The sequence below is a fragment of the Lotus japonicus genome, chromosome 4 (assembly GCF_012489685.1).
Source record: "Lotus japonicus ecotype B-129 chromosome 4, LjGifu_v1.2".
Classification (NCBI taxonomy): Eukaryota; Viridiplantae; Streptophyta; class Magnoliopsida; order Fabales; family Fabaceae; genus Lotus; species Lotus japonicus.
In genome coordinates, this window is record NC_080044.1 from 66,800,609 (window position 1) to 66,811,118 (window position 10,510).

A 10,510-nucleotide genomic window follows, 5' to 3' on the forward strand; every position below is an offset into this window, starting at 1 on the left:
TGAATCATAAGTAGGAGAAAGAATATTGTGGGCTTAAAATTGTTGAATCAAAATATGTATGGATATCTATTCTCTCTCTCTTACTCTTAAATTATTGTTACTCACCTATTCTTCTGATTTTTAATTGGGATGTTTATCCTTGAAGGAAGGAGACTATGATCTTGAAGTTTGCATTATGTGGATGTGAATTGTGTGTAGCTTCCTTAATTCCACTGGACCTGTGTGTGGCTTCCTCATAGGCATCCACATTGTTGTGCAATTTTTTAACTTATCTCTCTAATGTATCATTATTTTTTATACCACTGGTAAAAAAATTTAATGTAAGAACTTTTTTTTTAACAAATCAATATATATATATATATATATATATATATATTAGAAAAGAAGAACTTCTATCAGGCTGATTTAGTGACGTGTCATTCTCACATTAATTCTTTGTGACGTGTCAATCTCATAAAAAAAATTTCACGTGTCATTCTCAGGTTAATTCTTATAAAAAATACATTTTTAAATTTTAGATTTGATTAGGATTTAGGTTGTTTGTTTCTTGATTTTATCTTAATTTATTTTTAGAGTATTAATTAATTTTTATGGTATTTTTATTGAATTTTCGGACTTTTAATTAATTCAAGATTTTATGAGTTTTTATTATGATTTGCTAGATTTTGATAGTGTTTATCTATATTATTTAGTACCTTTTTAAATTTTAGATTTGATTAGGATTTAGGTTGTTAATTTCATGATTTTATCTTAATTTATCTTATTGTTTATTTTTAGAGTATTAGTTAATTTTTATGGTATTTTCAGATTTTTAATTAATTCAGGATTTTATGAGTTTTTATTGTGATTTGCAAGACTTTGGTAGTTTTTATCTATCTTTATTTATTACATTTTTAAATTTTAGATTTGATTAGGATTTATGTTGTTTATTTCTTGATTTTATCTTAATTTATCTTATTATTTATTTAATGTTAATTTTAGGAAATATTTTATTTTATTTTATAGTTATTTTTAGAGTATAAACTAATTAGGATTTAGGTTGTTTATTTTTATCTTAAATTAATTAATACTCTAAAAAAAATCCTACGTGTCATTCTCAGATTAATTCTCATAAAAAAATTCACTTGTCATTCAATTTGATAGATTCTCTTATATTGTGTTATTTTATCTTGAAACCAAATTTTAAAAAGATTTTCCCTAATTATCTAAGATTTACCTAGATTATTCCTTACTAAATTTTTTTCCAAAATAAATCTTGAAACCGCTTTTATTATCTCTTTTAATTAGAAAAAGTCTCAAAACTAATTTACTACATATTAACAGGAATCCCGTGATTTCTCCTTTTTATTCTTTCTCATGATCCACAATATAAAAAAAAAATGTAATGCTGAGATTATAATTCATTAAAATTTAAAAGATTTTTCCTAATTATCTAAGATACTGCATCAGTCATCTCCCCCTCTATATATTAATATATATTATAAAAGAATTAGATAACTTATCTTTTGTTGACACGTATTTCCTAATTCTAAAACAGATCTTGAAACCGAATTTTAAAAGATTTGTCATAATTATCTAAGATTTAAACAAGCACGCATAATCACATTCATAATTAATTGATATATCAAATAAAATAGACATATTCCACGTGTAACGCACGAGAAAAAAACACTATATAAAATCCATGTGTAAATTTGTTAGATAGCAAATTCCACGTGTCAATTTGTTAGATAACTTTCAATTTGTTAGATAGTTTTTGATGTTTAAATCTAAGGCATTTTTTCATAAAATATTAAAATTTTAAAAGATTTGCCCAAATTATCTAAGATTTACCTAGATTAAATAAAAAACCAGAAAATTCAATAAAAATACCATAAAAAAGAATTAATAAAAACTATCAAAATATACCAAATCACAATAAAAACTCATAAAATTCTGAATTAAATAAAAGTCCAAAAATTCAATTAAAATACCATAAAATTTAATTAATCCTCTAAAAATAAACTTTTTCTTCACCTAAAATTTATTTCCATAACAAATCTTGAAACCGATTTTTTAAAGGTAATTTTAAATCTGAGAATCTTTTTCATAAAATATTAAATTTTTAAAAGATTTACGTAGATTAAACAAAAAATTAAAAATACCATAAAAATTAATAAAAACTACCAAATCACAAGAAAAACTCATAAAATTCTGAATTAAATAAAAATCCAAAAATTCAATAAAAATAACATAAAATTTAATTAATACTCTAAAAATAAACTTTTTCTTTACCTAAAATTAATTTCATAATAAATCTTGAAACCGATTTTTTAAAGGTAAATTTGAGAAAGTTTTTCATAAAATATTAAAATTCCAAAAAAGATTTATCTTAAAGGTAACTGATTTCTATAAATTTTTTACAATCTATTTAATATTTAATTTGTTTTAAAAGGTGTATGATGAGCAAATAAATATTTATTTTTGTAGTTAACAACATCATTATTAGTTTTATTTTAAATTTTAAAATTTTTTATTTTCTAAATCAAATAGATATTGGTTTTTTTAAAAATTTACAACGTCAATATTTTTTATTTTGATTTTCCGGAAAAATTATTTTTTATATCGCTCTTGGCCATGGCTTAAAGCGAAGAGAGGTGGTTAGATGAACCTATTGACGTGCTTATCGTCGGTGCGTGGTGGAGCGGTGGGATAGAATTTGACTTGGCTATTTGAGAATGGATGGAGCACGTTGCCTATTTATCTATGACTTATTAATTTTGTTATTCTGTTTCTTTTGTTTATTATCTTTTCTACAGTGTGATTATGCTCAATTATAATTGATAATTGGTTGCAACTACATCGTAACAAACTTTATTCATGGGTTGGAGCAACTTGCCTTGAATTTGCTTTTCTGTTTAAATTTCTCTTTTTATTGGGATGTATCTTTGTTTTGTTACATGATGCACGCAAGTGATTTTTTACTTGGAAAAGAGAAGGAGGTGGATTGTTAGAGATTAATTGTTAAATATTTGAGGAATGGTTGTGATAATAACTTGATGATCTAATATGAAAAGTCTTAATCTGCATTACTGAACGATAAACAGGGTATTTTCAAGTCGTCGTTGTGCCATTAAGTTCTGTCACATGGACACTTGATACAAGCAATCCAAGTAAGCCTAACCACTTGCAAATTTAAACTAACTAAATAAATTACAAGTTAGTTTTTTTAGTAATACAAGAATGTAACAAGTTGTTAATTTCATTTGTGCAGATTCTATATAAGAAAGGGGCTAGAAATTTAGGTTTTCTAAGGTTGTCTCCTTTGGGATGCTTGCCAGCTCTTAGAGCACTGAACCAGGAAGTTGGCAATGGTGGTTGTTTTGAAGCAGCTTCTGGACTTGCTCTAGCACACAATAATGCTTTGAGCAGTATTCTCACAAGCCTTGACCACATACTTAAAGAGTTTAAGTACTGTCATTCTAATTTATATGATTGGCTTCAAGATAGAATAAACAACCCTGCAAATTATGGTATGTGTTGCAATTTGCTGACCACTCATTTCCCAACCATACCTAGACAACCAAATAGTTTAGACACTCAACCGACATCTCATTTTTCACTCGGGGTGTCTGCTAGGTGTCTTCAGTGTGCGGATGTCCATGAATCATTACTCTTAACTTCCCTACTGCCACTGTATTTCAATCACAATGTATGTGACCAATTCAATTTTGATTTTCGTTGAAGGTTTTAAGGAAGGAATTAATGCTTGCTGTGCGATTGGCCCATATGAGGGCATTTTTACTTGTGGGGGCACCAAGAAAGTTTAAGAGTATGATTTATGTGACAATAGTGGCGAGTATGTATGGTGGGATTCTTTCCACCCAATAGAGAAGATCCATGAGCAAAGGAGAAAAATTACACGTGTCAAAATTTTTTTTAAAGCATAAGTTTTATTAAATAGAATGGTTGATTGCACAAACATAACTCAACAAAGTGAGCATAAACCCCTCCAATGTTCCCCAAGAACACCTAAAAATCACATTAAACAGGTCCAAACCCGGATCAAGCACTAATCGACCAATGAGAAAGAGCAAATGTCGGGGACCTAGATGTGGTAAACAAAAACCACATAACCTAACAAAAACATAGCTCGCTATTGGAGGGGACGCGAAACGACACACGACATCAACCGGAAAGCAAAGGCAAAAAAACCTAAAGGAAACAACACCCGACAACGACCCTAAACAACACACGCCTGCCCGAAATTTCACCATCTTCACTATTGACCTTGAGCAGCACTCCGCAGCCCAAAACCATAGCGCCCAAAACAAGAACCATAACGCCCCAAAACGATCTATGACAAAGAACATCTCCGCATCGGTTGCGCCGTGCCTTCGGCCAAAACTCCACCTTGCAACACCTCACGAGCAGAGCTGGATGAATCATCAGATATGCCGTTAACACCAAAGTTGCAAAAAGGCGGAGGGAAAAAACAACATTTAGCACTCCGAAGCATCAATTTGAACAAAAACACGGCGCAAGGAGCATCAAACTAGCTTCATAAAGGACCCTATGTTGACAAATGCGGAACACAGACCAGCCATAAAATTAGGAACCTGAATCCCACGTGTAAATTTGTTAGATAGCTATATAAATTTTTTACAATCTATTTAACATTTGGTTGGTTTTAAAAGGTGTATGGTGAGCATTTAAATATTGATTTTTTTTTAGTTAACAACATCATTATTAGTTTTTAAATTTTTTTATATTGTAAATCCAATAGATATTGATATTTTAAAAAATTTACAGCATCAACATTTTTTTATTTTGATTTTCCCCAAAAAAAAATTATTTTGTATATATTTGAAGTAATTCACATTTTAATTCGAAAACAATTAAAATTTTAAAATTAAAATTCTATATAATTTTTATAACAATATAAGAATCACAAAATTATATAAATTTCGAAATATATACAAAATAATAACGAAATAGGAAATAAAAACACAATAATTATTTTTTTTAAGGAAAAAAAACATTAATTATCTGTCTAGCCAATCAATCAATATATATATTAGAAAAGAACAACTTCTAGCATGACGTGTCGCTCTCACAGGCCAAGTTAGTGACGTGTCGCTTCCAGATTAATTCTCACCTAATATTTTACATGTAAGCTCTTTCTCCTTGGCCCCACTTGCCACAAGTGCCCTGATTTTTCCTTACCTTATTTCTCCTTAATAAAAAAATACATTTTTAAATTTTAGATTTGATTAGGATTTAGGTTTTTTATTTCTTGATTTTATCTTAATTTATTTTTGATTTATTTTTAGAGTATTAATTAATTTTTATGGTATTTTTATTGAATTTTCGGATTTTTAATTAATTCCGGATTTTTTGAGTTTTTATTGTGATTTGCTAGATTTTAATAGTTTTTATCTATTTTTATTTAGTACATTTTTAAATTTTAGATTTGATGCGAATTTATGTTGTTTATTTCTGTATTTTATCTAAATTTATATTATTATTTATTTTTAGAGTATTAATTATTTTTTATGGTATTTTTATTGAATTTTCGGATTTTTAATTAATTCCGGATTTTATGAGTTTTTATTGTGATTTACTAGATTTTGATAGTTTTTATCTATATTTATTTAGTATTTTTTTATATTTTAGATTTGATTATGATTTATGTTGTTTATTTCATGATTTTATCTTAATATAAAATCTGTGATAAGTGATTTAAATCAATAATACATCCCATCAGCAAAAACCCTCTTAAAACCCTGCTATCCTCCACTATCTCCTCCATGGAATTCATCTCCTCCATGCAATTTTCATCTCATCTCTCCACTGAACGGAACCACCCCACAAAATCGTCTCATCTCTCAACGGAACCACTTTGCCATCGACTTGCAATCGCATCCCTCCAATTTGCTGCCTTGGACTGATTGGGAAGGTTGCAGATAGAGGTTTCAAATTATTTTCTTCCTTTGCTTGCATAATATGTTATGGTTTTTTTCAATTTTCTTTTACTTTACCTTTAACTTTCATTCACTCATGTTTGACTTCAAGGTCAATTTCGTTCATCACTTGCCATGCTAATTTCAAATTCTTTTTTTCAGGTTTTTTTTATAGATATTCCACCAAAAGAGATTCTTTGGAAGCCATGGATGGTGAGTCCATTTTATATTCTATATGGAATTTTGCAATATTTTGATTTGTTTTTTTATGTTTTCTGATTCTCCTTTTGTTCCGTACTAGGGAGTTCTGACGTCGGAAACTGACAGAAAGTAAACCCTAGCAGAGTGCTAAAAATATCACAAAAGGAATATTCTCATTAAATGTTTGAAAGGTCCTTTTTACAAGGGGTTGACCTCTCCTTTTATAGAGGGAATGATCATAACATGGACTGTCACTGTACTTGGGCCTGACAACCGGGGCCCAAGCCTCTATACATATAAGACAAAACTAAAGGAATCTTCCAGCTGGCGCGTGGACTCATCCAGAAGACGGGCGGACTTCGACGTTGTTCCATAATCCCGCCATGGCTGCTTTCGTTCATCTAAATGCTTGATTTGGGCGGGAATAAAGGATACTTATATCCCGCCCAGTCCACATGCCCCCAAGACATGAGGCTTAAGTAAGTTGAGTCGAAATGTCTTTATACGTTGCTTCGTCGCCTACCTTTATCATTTACTTCGTTCTTCTGATAATTGTGTCGCCGTTCTTTCACTTGTGTAGGTGTCCCGCCCAGTCCACATGCCCCCCCAAGACATGAGACTTAGGTTCCTTGAGTCGAGACGTCTTTACAGTGTATCGCCATTCTTTGTAGTCATGGGTCTGTCGTCACATTCTTGCTTATGAATTCTCGCCATTTTCATGCTCCTTTATATGTCGCCATTCTTTATCTTTGTCGATATCTCGCCGTTATCACACCTGTCAAGCACGTCTTTTCAACTGACGCACGTATCCTTCTTTTCCGGGATTTTGCCATCATTTGCCATAAATGCCGTTGTGCGTCTCGAGGAGTTACGTCTTTTCGTTTCATACCTTTTCAAATTTCGAACCCACGATCCCACGACCCTTCGCAGTTTTTCCCACTCATTCTCTCTCTTCCTTTTTCTTCTATAAATACCCTTTTTACCTTTCACTTTTCACTTTTCTGAAAACCTTTGCTCTGAAAACTTTTTCATCGCAGCTTTCCCTCTCTTCTTTGCTCTCCGGTGAACCTTGCTCACCCCGGCCGTCGTCATTGCGCGGTGCTCCCCCATCGCCGACGTTCTCTTTACTCAATCCTCCGCTTCTTCCTCCGGTGAGTCCTTCCCCTTTCTCTTTTCTTGACACTGTGTCTTCTTCTTTCTTTGTGTTTGGACCTGTTCATCTTCTTTTTTATTTTTATGAAATTACCCAGCATGTCGACACAAAATTTTAGCATTTCCTCCTTAGAGCTCACTTCCCCTTCTACGGAGGGGGAAGTTTCTGCCCCCACCGTTATCGAAATACAATCCTCGCCCTCCACTCACGAGGATTCCGGTCCCGCCGGCTCCGTTGATTCTATTCTCTCCTCTAATGGAGATTTGTCTTCGCCCGAATGGCGTTCCAATGCGCATTTAGTTGAAGATAAGTGTCTTTGGCGCTCCATCTGGGGTAGCCTTGGGAGCATCAGTTCGCTTCGAATATCTTCTCAAGGGTTTACAAAGATAAATCCCGCCACCTCAAATAACGAAGATCACCTGTTAAATGTTCTTCCATGTGGCGAGGACGATTGCGTTCTTTTTCGCAAGGAACCCACTGATCAATCGCCCGATTTCTTTTTTGTTTATGGTTATTTTTTCTTGGATTTGAATATCAAACTCCCTTTCTCGCCCTTCATATGCCACGTTCTTACCTTTTTGAACGTGGCGCCTTGTCAACTCCAGCCCAACGCCTGGGGTTTCATACGCTGCTTTGAAATTCTCTGTGAACATTTGAGTTGCACTCCCACCTATCCCTTATTTTTCCTTTTTTATAAGACAGTCACCACAAAACCTACATCTGTCAAGTGGGTTCCCCTTTTGGCTCGCAAGAACATGAGCCGATTCACCGCCCTTAAAAGCCATTACAAAGTGTGGCAGAAAAAATATTTCAAAGTCATGGAGTCGCCTGAAATGAATAACTTGTTTCGAGATTCCAATAACCACCCTTTTTTCCCCTTTTACTGGACAAAAAACCCTCGCCGAAAAATATCCGTTTCATACGACGCCTTGGATGAATCCGAGCAAGCCATCGCCGATTACCTCCGCACCTTACCAGTGATCTCTGGTCATGACTTGATTGAAGCGTCGAAATCCGGCACTTTAAATCAATTTTTTAGTAAGTTTATAATTTTTGCACAACTTGTTTTTCTTTTTGTTTATGTACCTCGCCTAATTGATGTTTTCCATGCAGCCACGATGGGAAAAAGCAAGGTTGATGCCAACCCCCTCAAGATGAAGGAATACCTCGCCCAGTCTGCTGCGGCGGCGAAGAAAAGGGCCGCCGAGACTGAGCAAAAGAAAAAGAATGAAGGTACTTCGGGCTCTGATAACGTCAAGGACCCAAAGCGCCAAAAAACTTCGAGCGCTGCTGGTGTTAAACCTCTTCACCAATCAACTCTTGACCCAAAAGGTCGTCCGACTGAGAAAAAGAAGGGGCATGACAATGTCCCGCCACATCAACCGGATTCAGGCGCACTGATCAACCGCCCTTCAACTCCATTCGTCCAAGCTGGCCCTAGCTCAGCTATTGGTGGCGAGGCTCCTCCCCCTTTGCTGAACCTGTCTGATCCTCGCTTCAACGGATTGGATTTTATGAATCGTACCTTTGACAACCGGATTCACAAGGATGTTTCCGGTCAAGGCCCTCCCAACATTGCTTATGTGGCGATCCATCATGCGCTCTCTGCCGCCAGTACTGTGGCGGGAATGGCTCAGTGTGTGAAGGAGTTGATAGCAACCAAGAACCGTTATGAAAAGAAGGCGGTTGACTATAAGACTGCCTATGAGCAAACAAAAGCCGATGCTGAGACCGCCAACAAAAACCTGAAGGTTGCTGAGGAGAGGTGTGCTAAGTTAACTGATGACTTGGCGGCTTCTGACTTGCTTCTCCAAAAGACCAAATCTCTGAAAGAAACTATCAACGACAAACACACTGCTGTTCAGGCCAAGTGCCAAAAACTGGAAAAGAAGTACGAACGCCTAAGCGCTTCCATCTTGGGGCGTGCTTCTCTCCAGTTTGCTCAAGGCTTTCTGGCGGCCAAAGAGCAGATTAGTGTGGTTGAGCCGGGCTTTGATCTTTCCCGTATTGGGTGGCTGAAGGAGATCAAAGATGGTCAAGTAGTTGGTGATGATGACATTAGCCTCGACCTCCTTCCCCAATTCGATGATGAAAGTGAGCCTGAAGAAGGTGGCGAGGATGGGAATGAGCAGCACAAGAACGAGGATCACGAGAAGGAAGACCCTCAAGCTGGGACAAGCCAGGGCAACAACGCCAACAATGAGAACCTGGCTTGATTTTTTTTTTTTTTATTTCATGAAGTTAGAATTTTGCTTTGGGCATTGCCCTGTCTTTTATCATCATTCCAAATTATGTACGGGCGTCGCCCTCTTTGCCTTACTTTTAATGAATACCATTTTAAGTTCATTCGTTGTTACCTTGAGTTGTTGCTAACTTTTGTTGTTACTTTGGTTTGCATACCTTAGTCGATTTTTCGACGAGGCTTGGTTTCTAGTGGCCACTAGAATTGCCAAGGCTTTTAACATTTGATGGCGACACTTTCTTATTCCGAAAGGTTTACTCGCAGTATTGCATACTTTGATACGATTTGCATTGCATGAACTCGTAATATAAATTATATTGAATTAAAAAATACAGGCAATTTTGTTGAAATAACCTTTTCATTAATTTTCTTTCACATGAGAACAATTGTCCCATTCTTTTTACATGCCGCCTCATTAAAAACCTCTCCAAAGAAAGGAAAAAAGAGTGCGACTTCATTCTCCCTTGGTTGTTTCTATTAACTAAAATACTGCTTGAGATGAGAGGCGTTCCATGTTCGTGGAACCTTTTGACCATTTAGTTGTTCCAACTTATAAGCTCCTCCTCCAACATCACCTATAATCCTGTAAGGCCCGCCCCAGTTGGGTGAAAGTTTGTTGTGTTTATCGGGTATTGTATTTTTTCGGAGCACTAAGTCTCCTACCCTCATTTTTCTAGGCACTACTTTCGTTGAGAATTTTCTTGCAACCTTCACTTTTCCCGCCTCATTCCTTATGTGAGCCTTACGTTGTTCCTCGGGCAGCATGATTAGATTTGCTATTAAATTTTCCCCGTTGTCATTCTCATTAAACCGAACCACTCGCCAATTTTGATTTTCAATTTCAACTGGGAGCATGGCGTCAGTCCCATAAGTTAAACGATACGGGGTTTCCTTTGTGCTTGACTGTTCAGTGGTGTTGTATGCCCAAAGAACGCCTGGTAGTTCCTCCGCCCAAAGCCCTTTTGCTTCATC